At 38.2% G+C, this 22,191-nt stretch overlaps 1 protein-coding gene across 2 annotated transcripts in view; it reads right to left on the bottom strand.

The window, feature by feature from the left end:
• Positions 1-22,191, bottom strand: part of lrfn5a (leucine rich repeat and fibronectin type III domain containing 5a) — a 115,972-nt gene that overhangs the window by 43,807 nt on the left and 49,974 nt on the right. For both annotated transcript variants that reach the window (XM_067480445.1, XM_067480446.1), the window contains exon 2: positions 14,853-14,955. The gene's annotated coding sequence lies outside the window, so the exon portion shown is untranslated. The remainder of the gene's footprint in view (positions 1-14,852; positions 14,956-22,191) is intronic.

The following is a 22,191-nucleotide window of genomic DNA, read 5'->3' as shown; positions in this document are numbered from 1 at the left end:
CCAGAAAGACCATGAGCTAAACAAGAAACCATGATGTGTTGGTATTGAATGCACATTTGCCTATATGTGCAAAGTAATGTCCCAACTTGTTGGCCTAGAGGTCAGGCCACACCAAGTCAGGGGGGTCAGGGACCACTATCATTTTCATGGATTCAACATGTTTATTTAAATCAGTAGTTGGCAGCCTGTAGGTGAAAGAAACCACTCTGATTGGCTGTTTGACTAAGCAATTTACAAGTAGAGACCATCATATTAACAACACCAATACAGCTTGTACTGTTATTGTCACTTCAGTTTACAGTCCGTGCATACATGGTTGCAGGTATTTCATTTTTTTCTTTCTGTCACACAAGCACATAAAGTGCAATGTTACATGCTTGTTGGCTCTTGTTTTTAGAGTGTTTGAGTGGCAGTTGTTGGCCGAGGCCAAGCCGACCTAAGCCTGTTCAGCAGTTGGTCTTCATTAGCTAAAACTATAGGAAGATGAAGATGGGAAACATGTTTCGGGTTTTGGGGAGTAACATTTATCATTCATTGTTGCTCTTATTGAATATAAATAAGTTTTATTAAATACAAATGGTAAATCTGGAATAGCTGAAGTTGGAAAGATTCGAGTTTGTGGTTTTCCTCAAAATAGAGCTTGTTATTTTCTTCTTAGTTCTGTTTTGTGAGGTGTGTGTTTTTATCTCATTATATGTCCGTTTCTTTCTGTAGTGGTGTTTGGGTCAGGCGGCAGATGTGAGAGTTTCACAGCATTAGGAGTGAAATTATATAAATGAGTGTATTCAACTGTGTGCGTTCTGATACAGTCAACTCCACACATATAGGAACTTAGTTACAAATGTCTTTGAAGTACTTATGTCATCTTCAGTATGTGCTTGTGTTTGTTGGTTTTTTGTGTGTGTCTGTGTGTGTGTGTGTGGCGTGTAGGCATTTGCTAAATTGATATAGGCATTGGCTAATCACCAGTATCTAGGTTAAATACAGATCACTATTGAATGTGTGTCTGTGTGCGTGTGTGTGTGTTTGCCTATTTGCATGTGTGCACACATCCACACTATAAGTAGGCTAAATACAGCTTGTGTTAGTGTGTGTGTGCATGGTGTGTTTGTACATGTGTGTAGATTAGCCCCTGTATACCTGCACAATATAATAAGTGGTCACTGCATGATGTGCAGGAGTGTGACTAATCTAAATTTATCCATCAAAAGCTACTTGTCACCTCACAGTCAGAATCATATCCTGGCTACAATGAAGGACGACACGTTTAAAATATTAAAAAGCTACAAAAAAGCCGTTACACTGCGATATATTATATAAGATTCTATCTGTTAATGTTTTCTTTAAATGTTTTCCCACAATAAAATAAAATTATTTTATGACCATTTATTGTACTATGAAGCCATCATTTCTAAGTTCTAATTTTGTAATTTATTTATTAACAGAGTGATAATGAAAATAACATATCTGCTGGTGTGTTCCTGAAAGGAAAGGTTTGGTATTTGTGAAGATTGTTATAATACAATATTAACATCCAAATTTGTATGTGACAGTATTTACTCCCGTTGTCTCCTTCCTATAAACACGCTATAGCAAATTCAACCCAGTGAACTATTTGACTTTAATTGGAGCCAAAATGAACAGCCCTTGTATTGTGTAAGAATGTTTAGCGGAGACTAATTTGAAACTTCATTCTGTAGACCTGAAACCGCCACAATTATTTGTAGACTGTTTGTATGAAGTTGGTAACTGGATTAATCCCTTCAAAGTATGTGAGTATTACAAAGTTATAGCACAATGATTGTCATAATGCTTGAGTTTAAGGTAACTTCTATTGCATTACAACTACCCAGCTATGAAACAATGCATATGGTGCAGGGGTCACCAACCTTTTTGAAACTGAGAGCTACATCTTGGGCACCAATTAATGCGGAAGGCTACCAGTTTGATACACACTTTTGAAATAACAAATATGCTCAATTTTCACAAAAATTATCAACAATGATTTAACAAGGTAGGAAACAGATAAATATCAATATGCACCACTTTATTTCTATAAATATCTGCAAGTATTTACATTTTCAAATGATCACTTCTACAACATTTTTACTAGCAACTAACAATTTTTAACACATCATGCACTACATCGCACCATGTTTGTACAGATCAATTATCAATTATGTAACATACAAAATCAGATTCAGATTTTACTGAAATTATCACCAAATCTACAGCATTTTTAACAAAATTATCATATCCTACATTTAACAAACGATTTTTCAATAAGTGAATTGAGCTTTGCCATGGCACTGCCATGTTGCCACTGAGAACATCTGGCATCTGTTTCTTTGTTATTGGGAAGCCTGGCATTGCATGCTGTTCACCAGTGTACTGTAATCTGGGGTGTAACTTGAAACTGCAACTCTGAGCGAGTCTTGCAGATGTGCATCAGTGAGGCGTGTTCTGTTTGTACTTGATGAAGTTCATGTCAGAAAAGGCTGATTAACAAAGGTTGAACCAAACAGGCTGGCAACCATCATAGCTTCTGTGCATACACCACTGTGTCAACAACGCACTTAAAGTTTGGTGCAGTCTGATAGGCTTTAAGGTGGAGGTCATTTTGCAGTGTTACAATTTCGATTTCCACCTGTCCAGCCTCTAAGCTGAACGTTGCACTTAGTTGCTCAGCAATGCATGTTGTGTCCACATTCATGAAAGGATTTGGAAATGAATGACACACAAGGCTCAAGCTGATCAAGATCACAAAACCTGTTCTCAAACTCTTGCCCAAGTCTGTTTATGACTTGAGAGTGCTTTTCTGCAACTTTGTCAAAGGTCTCAGATGCAGAAGCATTGTCTTTCAGCTCCATCTGAACAGAGTGAAAGTGCAGCACCTTTTTTCTCTGTAAATGCACGGAGAAAAAATGTTCATCTGGCCTTTAAATGCATTTAAGGCACTTATCATGTCAGTAACAGTCTTACCTTTGCCTTGCAGCTCACAGTTCAAATGGTTCAGTTTCCCAGTAATGTCTGTTAAAAATGCAAGGTCAAGTGTCCACCCAGTGACCTCCACCAGAGAGGTGTCCTTGCCTTGGGCCTGCATGATCTCTTTGATCCCACCCAAGTGACAAAAAAACGAAGCAAAATTTGTCCCCTGCTGAGCCATCGGATTTCCACGTGTAGTAGCACGTCACCATATTCAGCTGATAGCTCCTCCAATAGCACCTTGAATGCGCTGTGCTGTTTAGCTCTGAAGCGGATGATGTTGATGATCTTCACAACGGGAGTCATGACGTGCCCAAAGCCGATCACCTTTGCACATAACGCCTGCTGGTGAATGATGCAGTGGTACCTTTTTCTCCACGAAAAAGTCCTTCACGGTGTAATAGATGTCAACTCCCCTCGTAGTTGTCTTTAGGGGCAGTAGTTTCAGAAGTTCTTCTTTTGTTGAGAAATCATCAAACACCATCCGGATAAAGACCATCAGCTGCGCTGTACTGCTGCTGTCCACTACTCGTCACACTGGATACTGAACCACCTGCATTTCACCAGATCCTGGTCCAGCTGATCGGTCAAATTCCCGGACATAGTCGACACTCTTCTGACCATTGTAGATTCCCCCAGTCGGTTCCACATTTCTCGTCTTTAAGCACAGTTTTGTAACCACTGAAGTTACAAAAGCCACATCTTCTTCTTCAGTTCAGACAAATATAGAAGGACAATGGAGATCGGTGTTGGAATGCATCTAAGTAGATTTACTCAAGTACATGTACTTCTAATAGTACTTTATACTATTATTAAAAATATTTTTTGCCTTAAATAGAATGGATAAAAACCTAAACCTACTACAGATGTAAAATACTGCTGAATCCTGAATGCATCAGTATGTGGTTCTGACTCTCCCTACAACAGAATGCCATCAGGATTGTTACTCACTTAAAGACCGCCACTTTCAACTGAACTACTGTAGCCCCAAGATTAGACTACAGACTTTTCAGAGCATGTAGTTTAGATGCCTAGTGGTAGATTCCTAGATCAAGCTGTTCATGCTGATACAGAAGAGGCACATTTCTCTGTCTCCCAGGCCTCATGGTATCATTAGTAGTGGATTTACTGCAAGCATGCTCCTGGGATCTGGGAGTCATCTTGAACTGTCCTCTACAAGCCATGGTGGTTGCCTCCAAGGTATTGGGGTTAGCCCAAAACTCCTGGGAGAGGGCAGACTAAACTGGCTGAGAACATGTGGTGGAGTCAGTAATGCATATGCATTTGGCAGATCACTCCCTAACATAGTAGGAATCAGTGCACCAAGGACTGGGCAAGATGTACCAAGGATTAATTCAGTGAATCACTGCCCTGCTGCATTGTGCTTAATGTGCAGCTATCTGACATTCTAACACCTCTAGTCTCAAAATGTACTAGTAAAATTGGAAAATGGAGTTTCACTATCTTATATAGGAATCCAATGCATTCATAAAGTTATTACTTTCACCTTTTTGAGTTTTCTTCTGTTGCTAGTACTGTTGTTGAAATTCTTTATTCTCTAATTAATCTACACTCAAAACCCCGTAATGACAAAGTAAAAACAAGATTTCAGAAATGTCTATAAAAATAAATAAAATAAAATAAAATAAAAAAAAAATAAAAAATCACATTGGCCGAAGTATTTGTAGAACCACCTTTGGCAGCAATTACAGCCTCAAGTCTATTATACTACATCTATACATTCTACATATGTAGTATGTCGCGACAAGGTTTGCACACATGCCATTCCTCTCTGCAAATCCTCTCAAGCTCAGTCTCTATGAGGTCTCTATGGAGAGGTGGGTGCCTTTCTATCTCAAATCAATTTAATCTACCTCAGGTGGATTCCAGTCAAGGTGTAGAAACATCTCAGCCATAATCAAGAGACATTTCTCAATTTGTTGGAAAGGTTCTGAATACTTAGTGATATTTCAGGTATTCCTTTTTTATTCATTCATTTCTTTTCACTTATAGGGTACTGAGTGGATTAATGAGAAAAGAAAAAATTATTTGAAGGATTGTAGTATCAGGCAGTAACATAACAAAACTGAAAAAAGTGAGGGGGGTCTGAAAATGCACTTTTTCTGAATGCACTGTAGCCCATTTTTCGCCCAAGACGTTAAACCCTTTCTCTCTTAACAGTAGAAGAAAGTTTAAACAAGAATTTGGTAAATGTGTTCCATATAAATGTCAAGCAAACAAGGAATTTAAAATAGGCAACAGTTAACAGGCCAAGTACAGAGATGCCTGTGGACAGTTCAGGCTTTTGGTCTCATTAATATTCATGAGTACCATATGAAGCTTTTCGGTTACAAAACAAAATAGTGTGATATTAACTGTAATTAGAAATGAGAACCTAAACTTTGTCTCTCACCACCCACTATATCAGTTTGTTAGCTTACCAAATAGGAATGCCATTTTTTGGGGGGAATTCATTTGTCTCAAGTATCAAGTAATCATATAATATAATTATATTATAGATTAATCTGCATGTTTATCTGCTTATCTGCAACTACCACAATACTGTTGTCAGTAAAGTAATATAAATAGTACATGAAATACAGAGTACTCTGTGCAGATTGATTAGTGACTATACTGAATGTTTTCATATTGACTGACTAATCTATCTGTATATTGTACTAGTCTCTTGTCTGTGCTGACAGTCGTTCAAGAAGAACACCACGCACACACACACACACACACACACACACACACACGCACACAAACCCACTGGTCATTTAGTAGGCGTAGGAAGCACAATTCCAGCTGTGGGAGTTGAAAACACATTTCTCCAGTGAGCCCAGTCATCTATGTCCATATTTGGACAAAACAGCAGCACGCTTCCTGTCTAAGTGTTCCACATACATCAGCAGGTAACAATGGAATCATGGGACAGATGCATGGAGAGGAAAGGACAGAGAGAATAAAGAGGAATTCATAAATGCAGTGAAGCATTAACCAATCGAATCTCACTGTTTTAATCATACATCTGTGGGTTTTGTGTTTATCTACGATCATATTTATGTTTGTAAATCACAAACTAAGGAGTACACAACTTGTGATCTATCTTTATTTTGATGTAATGATTGTCATTATAAAGACACGTCATGTTCAGCTCACAGCAGAATGTGACGGGTTGAGAGCTGATAGGGAGACACAGCAGTTTAAATGATGTTTTATAAGGCACAGTACTTAATCTGCAATTAACCAAACTTGCAATTTTGAAGCATTTAAAATTTAGCGTATTAGTTATGTTTATTTATATACACATTGTTTTCAATGTTTAAAATTAAATTATCTAAGTGATAGGACATTGTATGGACACAAAACATGTGTGCTGTCTCATTACTCAGACAAATCCATTGTCGGCAATTTAAATAAATCACATTTTAAATGTTACATTATATGTGACTGTCTTTTATTGATTTTTAAATGTTTAAAAACATCCTTCTTATATTTTATTTAACTCTCCTCATTAAAGTATTATTTTGATATGATGTTTTTTTTTTAAATATCATTTGCACCTTGATGCTCATATGGTTGTTTTTTAATACTGAATCAAACTAGTGCCAGAAAAGAATAAAGAGGAATATAGCACATCCATCTATCCATTATCTGTAAGCACTTATGCTATTAGGGTTGCGGGAGCTGGAGCCTATCCCAGCTGTCATAAGGTGAGAGGCAGAGTCACCCTGGACAGGTCGGTAGTCTATCTCACGGCCACCACAGAGAGACATACACAGACAGACATCCATTCACACCTACAAGCAAATACAACATACAGCATGTAAACTCCACAAAAAAACGGTCTGCCTGGCTGCGAACCCTCAACCTTCTATCTAGGTGGCACAGCTGGAATAAAGCACATGTGGTGCACTATTGTTATTGAAATTAATGATATTGTACATGTGTCCAATCGTACACTACATAACGTATATTGAATTTTATTAAGAAATAAGTATTGCCGTGTCCCTTCTAGCTCAAGGTGTGGAATAAGCATAATAGTACTGCACCACCAGTGTTTAATTTGCTAAGTTATGCACAGCTGAACAGTGTCTGTTTGGTTGAGCACTTAATTGAATAACCAGCACTTTTATCTTAATGTTCTCTTACTTGAAGGTTATCTGTGGTATGTATTTGTGCAGAAGCACTCTTCTTCTGCTGGTGTTTGTTTACATTCTTAAGAGGGTTTGTGTGATCTTGAGGTCTGGTTTTGGGACATGGATATGAAGTATTTTATATCATTATCTTATCTGGTAATATCATTAAATGTCACACATTCACAGTTTAGGAAAGACTCTAGACTTGTTTTTTAACCAGTATATGTCAACACAGCTCTAAACTGCAAATTCCTTAAAAAATAATAAACTAAAGATAATGAAACATGCAAGATACAATGCAGCTTTAATTAGAGCAGAATGACCAGAGAATGTACCCCAAAAAAGTGTTTATCATCATTATAGCCCATTATAATCATAAAAACATTCAAACACTGCATATGCTTTGTGTTAGGAATTCAGGATGTGCTCAAGCATCTATTTTTAGCACTGGAAACACAGGTAGGCGAATGTATACACAAAGGGATGGAGAGAGAGAGAATTGTACCATATACTGACATGCAAGCTAAAACACAGAAGAAGAACAGGAGGATGTAACCTTGCAATGCTGAACCAAGGTGCTTAATAACAAATGAGGCAGAAAGAAAGACGTGGAAGCAGATGTAGAGTGGAACCTGACCATAGCCTGAAACTACGAAGAAAAGATTTAAGTTCTACCTAGCAGGAAGTGGATAAGAGGAAATCTGAGAAGAGAAGAAAAAAAAAGGGTGTCCACAACAGAACATGAAAAGCAGCAGACATGTTGGTAGGGACACATTTAGCTTTAGGGAAGGAAGGATAGCATCTGCAAACTGTCTAACTGAACACATCAGTTTTTAAAGGGAACAGGGTGCATCTGAGGGAACATAAATGCAGCCTCTGACGTGAACAAATGAAATAGCACAGGGAATGTCTTTAACACTTTTTAAATATAATAAATCCCTGGCTCCATATCCAGATAAGAAATTTACCCAAGCAATGTCACAAGTTATGGACATGGTGAGAAGCAGATACTTATGTCACATATTTTACTAGTGTAATACATGAGCTATACATCCTGTATAATGCAAAATACATGTCTTCAAAATCTAACTTTCAACTGTTTTATGCATATTAATGTTGCAAAGCAAGATTGTGGTGTGGTCTTAAAGTCTCCACTAATGCTAGGCGCCGTACATACAGGCAGCAACGGGAATACATAGATGGATTTAGATGCACTTACATCACCAGCAGCACATTGTCAGACAGGTGAAGACAAAGTGATAGCTGAGAAAAGCTGAGGGAAATAGGGAAACAGAATACAAAGCAGAGTTGGCAGGAGGAAGAGTGACTGGGAGACAAGAGGGCAAAGTCTGACAACATTCATGTTTGGAATTTGCTTGATGGTAGAGAGTCAAGTCAGAGTTCAACCTGTAATTTTATACACCTCAATGACTGAGTGGGTGAAGTATATCCTAAATGCTAAAATCAAGGGTTTATTATATTAATAAAGTCAATTTGTATTAAACTCTATGTGTTAAGTGCATGCAAACACTGTTTATTGTTTTTCAGTTGAAACAAAGGAAGCTAAAAATACATTAAAAGCTATATTAATGTAATGTAAAGCGTGGTGTAACTATTGAGTAACTACATTTATGAAGAAGGTCTCCACTTTAAATTACAATAAGCAATAATATAATTTTTTTAACCCGCAGCTATCATGTGATATTAAATTATTTATCAATAACTTGTTTAGAATACTAAAGTTCAACTAATTTGAATTGGTTTTCTGTAATGATGTATGATTGGTATTTAACCTGAGCCTAGTTCTGCTGGAGGGTTCTTCCATTAAAGGTTGTTTTTCCTCTCCACCATCTCCTAGGACTGTATGGTCTCAACTTTATTATGTAAACTGCCTTGAGATTACTTTTTGTGAATTGGTGCTATATAAATAAAGTTCAATGGAATTGGAAATGGAATTAGAATCATGTTATCAACTAAATTCCAAACTCAAAAACGGAATTAATATTAAATCTTGAAGGTTGAAATTGTATAATATGAAAAATATGAAATATTTAGCATTAGATACATAAGGTTTTACTCTCTCGGTTTTTTATTCGGAATCTAATTGTAATTCGTGTATTTTATCAGTTTATTTTTCAGCGATCTTGCAGAAGTAACATTAATTCCACACAATGAGAAGAGATGCCTCGCAACAGCTAACAGCTAAATAGCTAATGGTTTCCATCAGCTGTCCCTGGGCAGGTACACACAGTACACAACAAACAGCAAGCAATCAAAACAGTTTCACAAGTACAAATTAAAACCACAGTATCCTAAGTACTCAATCACTTCACACATTCCAGCAGTGCATCCTCCAATCACCCCCACCCTATGCACACCAACACGTACACTTCCCTATTTTCTCTCGAGCTATCAACAGACCATCAATCCCATACAGAAATCAGACACAGGCACAGCATCCATCTGTATTCTATCCTGACTAACCCCAGCGTCAGTTGGGGGTTTTTGGGGTCTGTGTGTTCACAGACAGGATTTGTTAAAATCCATCCAATGGCTTCACTCAAAAAACATTAAAATTAAAAAAACAACAAACCATATGCAAACATTTGTATATGATTAGTTGTATTTAATTTATGAATATAGAAATCTTTTATTATGCCAAAGTTTATGCAATATTTTCTCATGTCTCATATTTTAAATGTCGTTTATTATGCACTTCTAACAGAGACTGATGAAGGCTAGACATCAAAATGCATTGGTCTAATAACAATAAACGTGTTCAACAATCTTCCATAAAACAGGAAGACTCAGAATCATTTAGAAAACATTTAATGGCAACGGATTTTCTTAAAATATATAAGACTTCACTTCCCTTGTAAGAACAAAGCTAGTGTGAGTTTTGAATTCACGGTTCTCATTCAGTACATTCCAAGTGTACTTGGGAACACTCTGATCCACTGCGGAACTGGACCTGACCTGAGCTTGCTGGCAGTTATAATCAACCTGACCTCACTCAACTGGGAAAAAATTGGAACTAACCAGACTCCCTTGGATGTACTTTGTATTTCTTGATATCTAAACTTTGTTAAGCACCATGTATTGAATTTGAATTTTTTTTAGAAGACCGTGTCAAATTCAAAAGAATCCATCGATTATAAAGGGTGTAAAAATTCCACTACCGCCTAGAATTGTACATCACTTTACCTGACAAAACACTTTAAAAGATTTTAAAAGTAAGTAAATGTTATTTTAGTTTGTGTGTGTTTACTTTGAATGCATGAATATGCATGAATGTTTTGTCAGTGGTGGTTAATTACATGAACAATTTCCTTTCCTTTAACTTTATGTAATTTGAAATAATAACTGAGTGAAAACCAGCCTCTGTGTCCTTAACATCACTGTCTCTGTCCATTTTGATCATCTAACAGTGGTTTCCAGCTAGGCTGTGGGGACATAAAATAAACAGATATGGCTACCCTCACATCCTGTTTCACACACTCCATTTTCTGCTGCTGACTATGGTGAGAGAACAACAGAGCAATAGTGAGAATAGCCAAGAACTTTAGAGAGGAAGTGAGAATTAATGTGACTATGCAATGTGATGAGGTAGCGATAGGGACAGAAATTCACTTCCGATACAAAAGATAACAAACTGCTGAGGGGCTTTCTTTGTGAACTACTATTTCATGTCAAAATCTCACAAACAAACTGGAATGGCACTAATTCAGCAGAAACAAGGTAGGAAATAATATAGTATCCTTGATATAGTATCCTTTTATTCAGTCAAACAATCACGTGCCCTTATTCTGAACATCAATAAATCTCTCCCAATTTTTTTATTCATTTAAATCATAATGTATTTCTTAATTTTTCCCACTTCACAAGACAGAACAAAGTTGGATTATAGATTTAAAACCTCTATCCAGGCCATGTTGCCACTGAGGTTCCCTCGATGTCAGATGCTGTTTGTCCAGTTTTTGATGTTGGTCCCCATAAATGTTACTTACTGGTGTTGTTAATAAATCTGTTTGCTGCACTTCTTGTCCCATGTCGGCTCTTGCTATTAAATTCCCGTGTGTGTGTTGGATTCTTAAAATATTGGTACAAGCCAGCCTTGACTGTGACTCCTGGATAATATCTGGTATTAATGCTGACACTCTGACATCTTATAGGGTAGACAGTAGAGGTCTACTTAGAGAACAGTATTTTGCAAATGTGCAGCAGGTGCACTTGGAACACATCATGTCATTTGTTACCTCTCATACTTTATATTATACTGCATAATTGACAGGAAGCCCTCAAAAAGGGTTAATTACTGCTTGATATTTGTGGATGTCTTGGTGTTTTTTTTTATTTTGTTTTATTCTACTGTATGTTTAGTTTTTACTGTCTTTCATAAATTACAAAAAAAACATATAATATAATATAAATGACCACAAACAATACTAATCAAGCAGCCTTACATGGCAAAACATGTTAGCAGCAATGATTATGCTAATGATTGAACCTCATGGACAGGTGTCACTAATTGGTGTGTGTTTGTCTGCTGCTGTTACTGTTGATTGAGAAAAAACAAATGGCAATAACCACTTGCAAAAGCTGAGGGACGGAAAGTGAGACTTTTAACCATGACTAAATACTATATGTTAGTGTGGGTAACCTATATTTCTATTTTCTTCGCTTTACGATTATCTTTCTACCCTTGCTTTCCCCTTTTATCTTGCATCGCCTCACCTCCTCTTCCTCTGCACCTCACTCTTATCATTCCACAGTGGCCACAGATGAACCAGGGAAAAGTGGTTAGCTTGGTGACCCTGGCCTGGCTGGCCCTCGGCAGGACTCAGCTGCAAGACTACCCCCAGGGATCCAAGGAGCCTTTTAACTCTCTAGGAGACATACACACATACTCTCTTTCAGTCACACAGCTTGGTGAGATAATCACACACATTCACCCTCACGAGCTGCCAGAGAAGGAGGTAAGGAGGAGTTAATAGAAGAAAGCAGGAAATGAGAGGAGTAAAGAGAAGCTGAGAAAGGAGAGAATAATTAATGGGAACCAAATTATACATTTTAAGAAGGGGGAGCAGAAAAACAGAAATGTGGGTAGTAACAGGAAATGGGGAAAAAAAGGAGATCAGGGGAAATGTTAAAAGGAGAGGGAAAGAGAAAAGAGGGGGAAGAAAAGCTGTGACTAAATCTGTACAATATGGGGCCGTCTCTGAAAAGGGTAATGGAAAGGTCAAACCTATTCACCCACCCTTTCATCCATCTACATCCACCTCACGTATTCTCCCAACCCCCTCATCCGTTGATCCATTCCAAACTCCTTATACTTTCGTTCATTCTTCTCTCCATCTATCCATCCATCCAGGCCTCTATTCATCAAAGTGATGAGGGGACAGAGCAAGACTTGACTTTGATGTGTTTTGCTGTGCAGTTGAGGGCTTTGTGTCATGCACGAACATCATCTACACACACACACACACACGTGATCCAGCTCTAAAGGGAGCATTAGTTTAATTTAATTTCAAAAGCTGGAAAGTTGCAGGTTGAATTCCCCCAATGAATAGACCTCTAAAGCACTGAAATGTGTGGCACTTTGTTCATTAAAATGATAAAACAAACACAAGCTGCTGTTTGATCCCTCATCTCCATCCCTAGCTGATTCTACATCTCACACTTTCTCCCTTTAGCAATGAGAAAATTTCAAAAAGAAATGAAAAACTGTCTCTCTTTTTTGCCTTTAATGTGCTTGCACATTCTCTGGAAAAGATAATTGACAGGTGTTGTAAAGAAACGAGTCAATTTTCCGCTAATGTTACACATATCGGTTTGTCCCAAGTTTAATAGTTTTTGCAAATACATAATCACAATGAAGTCACTACAGAATATATACTGCAATCTTGTTTTTAATTTAAGCTATAGGATGTAACTTTGTTGAAAATATTTTAGTAAAGATGTGCTTCATTAACTTATCTTAATGTGGAGAGGTGCTGCCTCCACCTCTGGTGACATATTTACAGAAGAGCACTGGCAGCAATGCAGAAACCTTCCCTTCTAAAGGTTCTTCACTGAGGCTCACCCTTTAACCACTCAGAGATGGTTGTTAAAATGAAATAGGAAATAAAAATATTGAAGTGAAGTGAAAATAGACTCCAGTATTTCCCACTCAAAGAGTAAACAGTACAGTAATGATAATTTATTATATACAAATGACTGTTTACACAATTTGCATCAACTTATCTATGGCAGCCATTTATAATTTCAGGTATTGTTCAGGTTTAGACTATAAATATATCTTAATGAAGAGATCAAGGTGTTGACTGAATAATGATTTTCTAGACCACAAAACCAAAGTAAATACATATCATCGGCTTTTACATATTACATTTTGAGGAGGATGATGATGATGAAGATGCCAGGAGACACATGACAAATGTGCACGCATTTTTCCAACCCATGAGCAGTAGGTGACATTCTGTGAGAATCCTCCACCTCTAGCTATGATTATATCTCATCAAGCACCTTTAATATGCGTGTGTGTGAAATTTGTTATGGTCCAAGCACATTTCACATTGCCTGAGGCATTAATACAAATGCATACCTCAAACACTCTCCCACACATTCATATCACGTGTATCCTATCCTCTATCTCTGATTCCACTTGGTTATTAAGAACATGGCATCAAGGTTGAAAATACACCAAGATTACAAATGTAGTTATAATTAGTGTACTTTCTCTCCATGCCCTCTATATCCACCCTTTCTTTCCTGTCCATACTTTCTCCCTCTTTCTTTCCCTCCTGCTTCTTACTAGATCAGCAGTCAGCTACATCTTAAAGGGGCATATTGAGGTTAGACATGTAGATCTAACAGGCAGCTGAAGAGAGGATAAAGAAAGGAGTGAGAGAGGGGCATGGAAAAGATGGAATCAGCAGCGCACTTTCAGGGGTAAGGACAGGTGAATTTCTGACAATGAAAGCTGACATAAAGATGGCAAGGTAGTGTATTCTACCCTAAAAACATTGGACAATCAGAAAAAGAGATGGCGAGATCAGAGAAAACATGAAAAGTTCTCAGCAAAGTGGAATTAAATGATGCTATAGAAGTTTTCACCACTTTACCAAAGTTAGACAAATACAAAACACTGAAAAAATGTCCACTTTAAGGCCAAACTAAGCTAACCTGGTGTCCAGGTGACACATCTTAAGCCTGTTATCAGATCCAGCCTGCTTCTCATTTCTACCCTGATTTAAACTCTGCTAATTAGGGACCGAGCCTAGTTTCTGCTAACAAAGAAAAGAAACTAGCGTGCCTTACAATAGTTCCTAAGCAAACAGTCGCAAGAAGAAAAGGTTCTAATTTAAAACATCCACAATAGACTTATTGAAGAAAGAAACCAACATATAAAGAAATAAGCTAACTTCACTTTTATGGAAAGAGTTAGATTAAAAGATGTATGTTAAATATGAAGCTCATGAATATATTAAGGGGAACTAGATACTGCTTTCAAAGAGGTTTTATGAAAGTCGCTCTTTAAGTGCATTCTCAAAATAGCATCCAATGTGTTTCTATGTGCCTATTTCTAGAAGGTTTATGATGTTAACAAAAAAATATTCACAGTTTTCCAGTACTAAAGTATAGTATTTAGTGTTAACCAGATTCCACCACTACATCAAAATTACTATGAATGAATGAATGAAAGTGGTAAGTCTATCAACACATTACCTTTGGAGATGTAAATCCGATACCTCTGCTTTAGGACTCACATGTTACCACGGTTATAACATCGTAGCTGATGCTGCAGGTCCAGTATCTTCTCTCTTTTCAACTAGAGAGAAACAACAAAAGAAGAGGCAAATGACATTAAATACTCAACTCAGAAATCAGTAATTCAACACGTATTTATAGTGACTTTAATTTGACTTATAACACTGTACAAGTTTCCTTTCATTGACTGTGTTCAAAAACAGCCTAATTATCTATAAAGTGCTTGGTTGGCCTTTACCTGAGATCTAAAGACTTGTAACTGTGAGATCATTTAACCGAGTGGAAGTGTGCTGAGTTTAAACATGCCCTATAGACTGAATGCCACTACACAGGAAATCTGCCTTCACGTGCTGTTGCTACTGGATATCAATGACTAGAGCAACCCTGACCACTGATCCAAGCATATCCCCTTCTGTCCCTTTACACTTCCCACCCCACACCACACCTGTTTGCCTTGATCCTCCCACTCTTCACTTTTTTTAAATTTTATAATTTTAATTTGTCTTCTATCTTTAAAAGTCTATGCTGCATGTCTTTCCTCTTTCCATCCCTCCCTCCCTCTTGCTTTTCAGCTTTCCTCCTTCAAAAGATAGAGAACACAGCTGAAACAAAGGCTGCTTCTGTACCAGCTGAGCCAGCAGGATGGAGGGATGAAGGGAGGGAGAGAAGGAGGAAAGGATCCAAATGAGACATGGAAGAAAACAATGAGGGCAAAGAGTTAGGTAGAAGGGAGAGCGAGAAGGACACAGCTAAAAAGAAAATTGTTAGGGGGCTTGAGGGGTGGCAACGGTAAGAGATGAATGGTGATACCTGAAGACAGAGTGAGGTGTAACAAAAAAGTGATTGAGTGTGGAGAGAGATATAAAAAACAGGAAAATGTGGATGAATGTGAAAGTTAAAAAAGGCGGAAGGAGATAAAGATGTAGAGGAGCATTAGAAATTGCTCTCACATCAATAGTGCGGTGGTTTCTGGTATCAGCAGGATCTCTCACACACACCCACACACACACAAACAAACTGTGTGCTATTATAGACAGCCAAGGAAACCTGCCAAGAGTGCCACAGAATGTCTCAGGTTTGTCCCATGTAAAATATGTACTTGTCCTAAAGCTGCCATTTGGGTACTATCACAGGTATGACTGTCTATAACAGCTTATTTATTTAGTTATTTCTGTAAAGTATCTCTGTAAAGTACAGAGATACTATGGATAACATGAATTGCATGATAGGTTTTGATTTATTCATAGTCCAATCTTAATATAACAGAAAGGACGAAAGAATTATTTTAATTTTTTGTAAAACACAGTGTCATCAGCAAACCTGCCAAAAAGCCGGGATGGTGATTGACTGGTGTTAACCTGCAGAACCACACCGTCTACTGCATAGAAAGGCATGTTCATTCACTTCCACTGGGGAAACAGGCATGCGTGTGTTTAAAAAGCACCTACTGTGCAACATATACTGCACATTCAGCAGCCTACCATTGCATGATTTGCAGCCATATAAAAAATCCCTAAACGACTGCTTTCATAAATGAATCGATGCCTTTTACTTTCTCTAAACGTTTATTTATAAAACTCCTCGAAAATGTAACATATACATAGTAATAGTTGTTCCGTCCTGAGCATGACCCTGAAAGAAACGGAGCTATGGGATTACAAAGTCAAATGTATTCCACCCATTTGCCTGCACAGCAAAATCTAGTCCAAGTCCCCTCCACACCAGTTCATTGCAGTAGCTATTTGGACACAGACAATGAAACTGATCTACTGTACCTAACTTATCTATGTCTACCTTTACTAAAAAATAAATACTAAAATATTAGTCACAAGTTTTCTGTCATTCACTATGAAATCAATGTTTTAGCAGTTTGACAACTGCAGCAGCAGCAGCAACATTAAAATTTGATGAAATCCATTACAGCAAAAAGCATTAAAGTTGCACCAGACAACAGCGCCACATAAACTGTGAGTCAGTGGTTAGCTTCTTGTAGATTCCCTGTGTGAAAAGGCAACATGTACAGTCTAATGAGCCTCTGTCCCCAGGGTGAGACTACATTTACTTAGTTTTGGTCCAGTCTTTGCGACAGTGCATGTATTCTTTAATGACATCGGGCACCTGGGGTGAAATGCCACAGTTAGTTTACTCTGCATGTTTTTCTGATGATGATGAAAGCTTTGAACAATCCCCACATGAAATACGAATTCCAACTCTGTCAACAGAAAAAGGTCTCCTAAAAATAATAACTTTCAATTATTCACAATCTTATGTAACTTCATGCTAGGAAAAAAGGCATAACCGGACTGCACCGCAGCAGGAAGTCTGTTGAATTACAGCTTTACTTTATAGTTCACAGCACGGACATAGTATAGAGATTCCACAGACATCATATATTTATGTTTCATGGACTTACAGTGAAGACGTCTCTACCATTTAGCCGTGTAATATACGTTATGCAGGTTGTTAACACAACACACATTATTTTACTAAATGACAACTGCTGCTTTCCTACACATTTGTTTGGCAGCAATGTTTCAAATAAATGTCAAATTGATTGTACTTTTTTAATCCCTCACACAACTTTCTAGATAAATAAAATTTAAAAAAAAGCTCTAGCAAGAGGATTCATTTATTGACAGCAACTTAACCAAATCTAATAAGGGCAACAGGCTTTGTGGTTGAGTGCATGTCTGAACTGCTGGATTGTTTATGTAGGGAATAAATAGTGTTTTGATTTCTGACAGAAGAAAGTATAGATGAGATACTGTTTTTAGAACCAGATTTTTTTTCTGATCAGATATGCACTTAAATTTGCCAGCAATGCTGTCTTTGATCTCTGCTGTGAACAGCCATGTTGACTGATCCAAAAAAATTCCATACGTTGGATTTCAAGACTCAGACTCTTTTTTGTCTAAATAAAACATGTTCCTAAAGGTTTAAAAGTGTTTCTTATTAAACACTTAAGACTTAAACGTATTAGTAAGAAGAGTGGCTTATAATAACAATAAACTTTTTGATTATATTCTGTTTTTTATCAACTGGGTAATTTAATGTGTGAGTTTAAGCTGGTGTATATGTTTATTGTGTGGATAGCAACACATATATATTTAAATTCTACTTATTAGACAGTAAGACCTGCCATGTCTGTAAAGATGGAAAAAACATACAGATACCCAAGCACATGTACAGTCTATACACATAATGTAGAGCCTGTCAGAAGCACATAGTGGATGAAACTGTCCCACAGGCTCACACACACCCTGGATGTGAAATAAGTCATATCTTAACGGAATCTATGAAGCTTTTGGTGGGGGGTGTATAACTGCATACATAGATGTAAAAAAATGCAAAAGAAACATTTTCTTTATGTGAGTTTGTGTGTGGTGGTTTACCGAGTTCATGGATAGAGCCCATTGCCAGCTTCATGTGAATTATTGAAACAGGTCAGCAAGCAGGAGAAGAAAAGTATCCGTATGTGTATGTGTGTTGTCTGTCTTTCGATGGTACTGCACTGCAGATTTACAGCTTAAGCTTTCTCTTCTCACAGGAAACTATGGAAGGAATTAATGTCTGTGCATTATATTCATTTCTAAGCTTATAAATAGAAAGCAGGAGCCATGTCAAATAGATTAGTCCAAAAATAAAATACTGGATTAATTGGGTTTTAAATAGCTAGGCTTCCGGAAAACAGAGCTCATTAGAAAACCAGTAACCTGTGATGATGAATTTTCCCAAAAAAGTCCTTCTCAGTTTGTGGTTTGCAAAATGCTTTTTTGTTATTTTGTTCAAACTGATCTTTTATGTAGCAGATCTGTTTTTATTTTTTTCTTCAACAGAACAGTGGAGCTACAATAAATGGTGCAATAGAATAAATAGCGAGGGTAAGCAGTGTTTCTAAATGAGAAAAATATAAAGATGGCTGGCAGAGTTTCTCATCTGTGCTGCTGTGATATTTAACACACCAGTGGAACAGATGCTAAAAAAAGTTATTGGATTTTTTGTATGTGAAAAGAAAAAAATGAATAATCGTCTTTGAATACAAGGAAGCTATAAGTCAAAATAGCAAATGATGTTAACAACTAATGTCTGAATTAGAAAATACAGTTGCAAGTGTAAATTAACGAGAAGAAAAAAGCAATCTGATGTAGCCCAAATTGTTGTACAAAAGAGATTTGAACAACTAAGCCTGGTAGTTGATTGAATATTTTGACAGAGGTTAAGTTACAAAATGCTACATTCCAGTGTTCATACACCAACACACTATCAACACAACGAGACTAAATCATAACAAAGCAAATGACAAAGTTTAAGGATGTCACTACATGTAACTAATATTGTAAAATCACTTTCCCCTTCAAACTTCACATGGCTGCATGGTTCCTTTGATGAAGATGACACCCCTCTTTGTAATAATAAAAGTATACACACGTTCATTGACAGTTAGAAAGAAAAAGAAAACAATCGCTTTCTTTTATTCTTTTTTTGGAAACATTATTGCACATTTCTATCTAACTAATCTAAACAAGCCTTTAAAACGAATGGGGCAGAAACAGAATTTAAAGGTTAGGGGGATATCTAGCCATTTTTTTTTCAGGATGGCGCTGCAGGAGTAGCAGCCAGTTACAGCAGCCCCCCCCTTCTATTGTTTACTGGTGTCTTACGGGTTTTCTTTAATGTGGTTAACGGAAGAACCAGGAGAGGAAACGGAGGTACAAACCATATTTACCCCCTGTTATTATGGGAAACGTCTGTTCCCTCTCTAATAAGATCGACAAGCTTTCAGGACTGATCCGACTGCAGCATGTGTTTTACGGAGTGGTGGCTGACTGAAGTAACACAGGACTCTGTGGTTTTCCTGGAAGGATTTAAACTTGCATGGGTGGACAGGAGATGGAAAGAGTGCAGTAAGAAAAAAGAAAAAGGAAAGCGATGTTCATTGATGAGAGATGGTGCTACCCAGCCCAAATCTCCATTAAGGAACAACTCTGCACTAAGGACATTGAGTTACTCGCTATAGGTATAAGACCCTAGTACAGTACATCCCGAGGGAATTTTCACACGTCATTGTATTTAATGTTTACATCCCTCCCTTTCCCGATGCAGCAGCTGTGTGTGAAGTCCTGCTCGCAGCGGTCACTCGCATGCAGACTTAAAACCCGCAGTCCCTCCTGATAAGCGGGGACTTTAATCACACATCATTCTCTTCCAATCTCCATACTTTCACCCAGTATGTGAAGTGCCATAGCAGGATGAACAAGACGATGGAATTTCTGTATGCTAATGTCAAAGAAGCATTCACCTCTGTCCCCCTCCCCCCTTCTGGTCGTTTTGATCACAACCTGGTACCTTTGCTCCCTGAATACACAGCCAGGGTGAGAAGAGAGGCTGCAAAGAAGAAGTCTGTGAAACTGTGGACTGATGAGGCCAGTGAGAGACTTAGAGACTGTTACCAGACCAGACTCCAGACTACTATGAGGGAAGCTGGAGGGGGCGGGAGTGGATAGCCAACTGGTGACATGGACAATTGATTACCTCACCAACCGGCCACAGTACGTCAAGCTGCGTAACTGTGCTTCTGAGGTGTTAGGCTGCAGAACTCCGGCCATTCAGGGTACGTTGGTCTCACTATTCCTCTACACCCTTTCTACTTCGGACTTTACAGATAACACCAGCAGTTGCCATGACCAGACGTTCTCTCATGACTGAGCCATGAGGGGAATGAGCTGGAGTACAGGTAGGTCATCATAGACTTGGTGTAAGAACAACCATCTTTGGGTAAACACCAGTAGGATGAAGGAGATGGTGATGGACTTCTGGAAAAGGACGTTTCCTCCAACAATGGTGAACATCCAGGGCTTGGACATTGGGATAATGGACAATTTTAAGTACCTGGGTGTACACCTCAACAATGAACTAGACTGGTCTCACAACATCGATGCCCTGTACAAGAAGGGCCAAAGTTGCCTCCACCTTCTGAGGAGACCAATGTCCTTTTTGCTGGCAGCACTGAACGGGACAGAAGGAGACTGGACAAGCTGGTAAGGATGGCATGCTCTGTCCTGGGCTGCCTGCTGGACTCTGTGGGGGAGGTGGGTGAGAGGAGGATGTTAGCCAACCTGACCTCCATTATGGAGAATACCTCTCACCCACTGCATCTGATAGTGGAACAGCTCTTTCAGCAGCAGACGGACACACCCTCAGTCTAGGAAGGAGCAGTACCACAGATCGTTCATTCCCACTGCTGTAAGAATGCACAACGCAACGGTTCAGCTGAATGTCTCTGGTCATCTTTGATTACTGCAAAATCTCTTTGATTTGGGTTTTTTTTCTTTGTTTAAGTTATAAATGCTTTGGTATAGACATTTTATAGTCCACTTTTTAAGTTTTTGCTGTCTTTTAAAAAATGTAAACATTGGACATAAAGATTGTGTGGTAACAACCAGATCATTCAGTCGACCCACAACAAACCAATGACGGTGGTACTATCACATAAAACGTTATCCTAGCTTACAGTATCTCTGTAGTAGTAGTAGTTTTCTGCAACTGTTACTACACACTTCATTCAAATTAGAGAGGTCAAGACCTCGGGGACCTCAATACTAGCTAAAGCCATAGACATAAGAAGAGCAATGTAGTCAAATGCAGAAAGAATACACAGATTGATTCACTGGAGGAACAAAACAGCTGCTTGACAGGTGCATGGCACTACAAAGGAAAGCCAGTGCCTCAGGACAGGACTCCAAAGTCTATTTGCATCTAAATGATAAGGTTCAGTCCTTTGAAGACAGCAATGTCTGCATTCTCAAAAAGGGACGACCACTACTTTGAGATGTTAAGGAAGCAATTTATGCCAGACTATAAGGACCCTCTCTCAACAGAGGATGTGGCCTATGGCACAACCTATCTAACACTTACAATCTGGTTCTCTCAGCACTTCCAAGACAGCTCACAGAACAAAGCATGTGTCTCCAACAAAACTGGAGGGCAAAACAACAACTCCCAGGTGATCATCAAAGGGATCCTGACTTAATGGATCTAAAGGGTTTATAAACCTGCCTCCCCTAGCCAAGTCCAGTTGTCACTGACTACCAATTTCTCAGAAAGACATTTAGAATTTCACCAAAATTGGTCTGGAAGCTATTGTTTAATTATCAGCATAATAATTCTTGTTTTGTTTGCAAAACACTGAACAGGCATAGTATCCATGCCAGGACACAATGAAGTCAGTGCTCTCCAAAAACAACACGTCAGCACTCCTGAAGTTTGCCAAAGACAACTTTGACAGTCCATGACACTA

Source organism: Channa argus, chromosome 16 (genome assembly GCF_033026475.1).
Source record: "Channa argus isolate prfri chromosome 16, Channa argus male v1.0, whole genome shotgun sequence".
In the NCBI taxonomy this organism is placed as follows: Eukaryota; Metazoa; Chordata; class Actinopteri; order Anabantiformes; family Channidae; genus Channa; species Channa argus.
The sequence above is the reverse complement of the archived record's forward strand: the minus strand, read 5'-3'. Positions and strand labels throughout refer to the sequence as shown.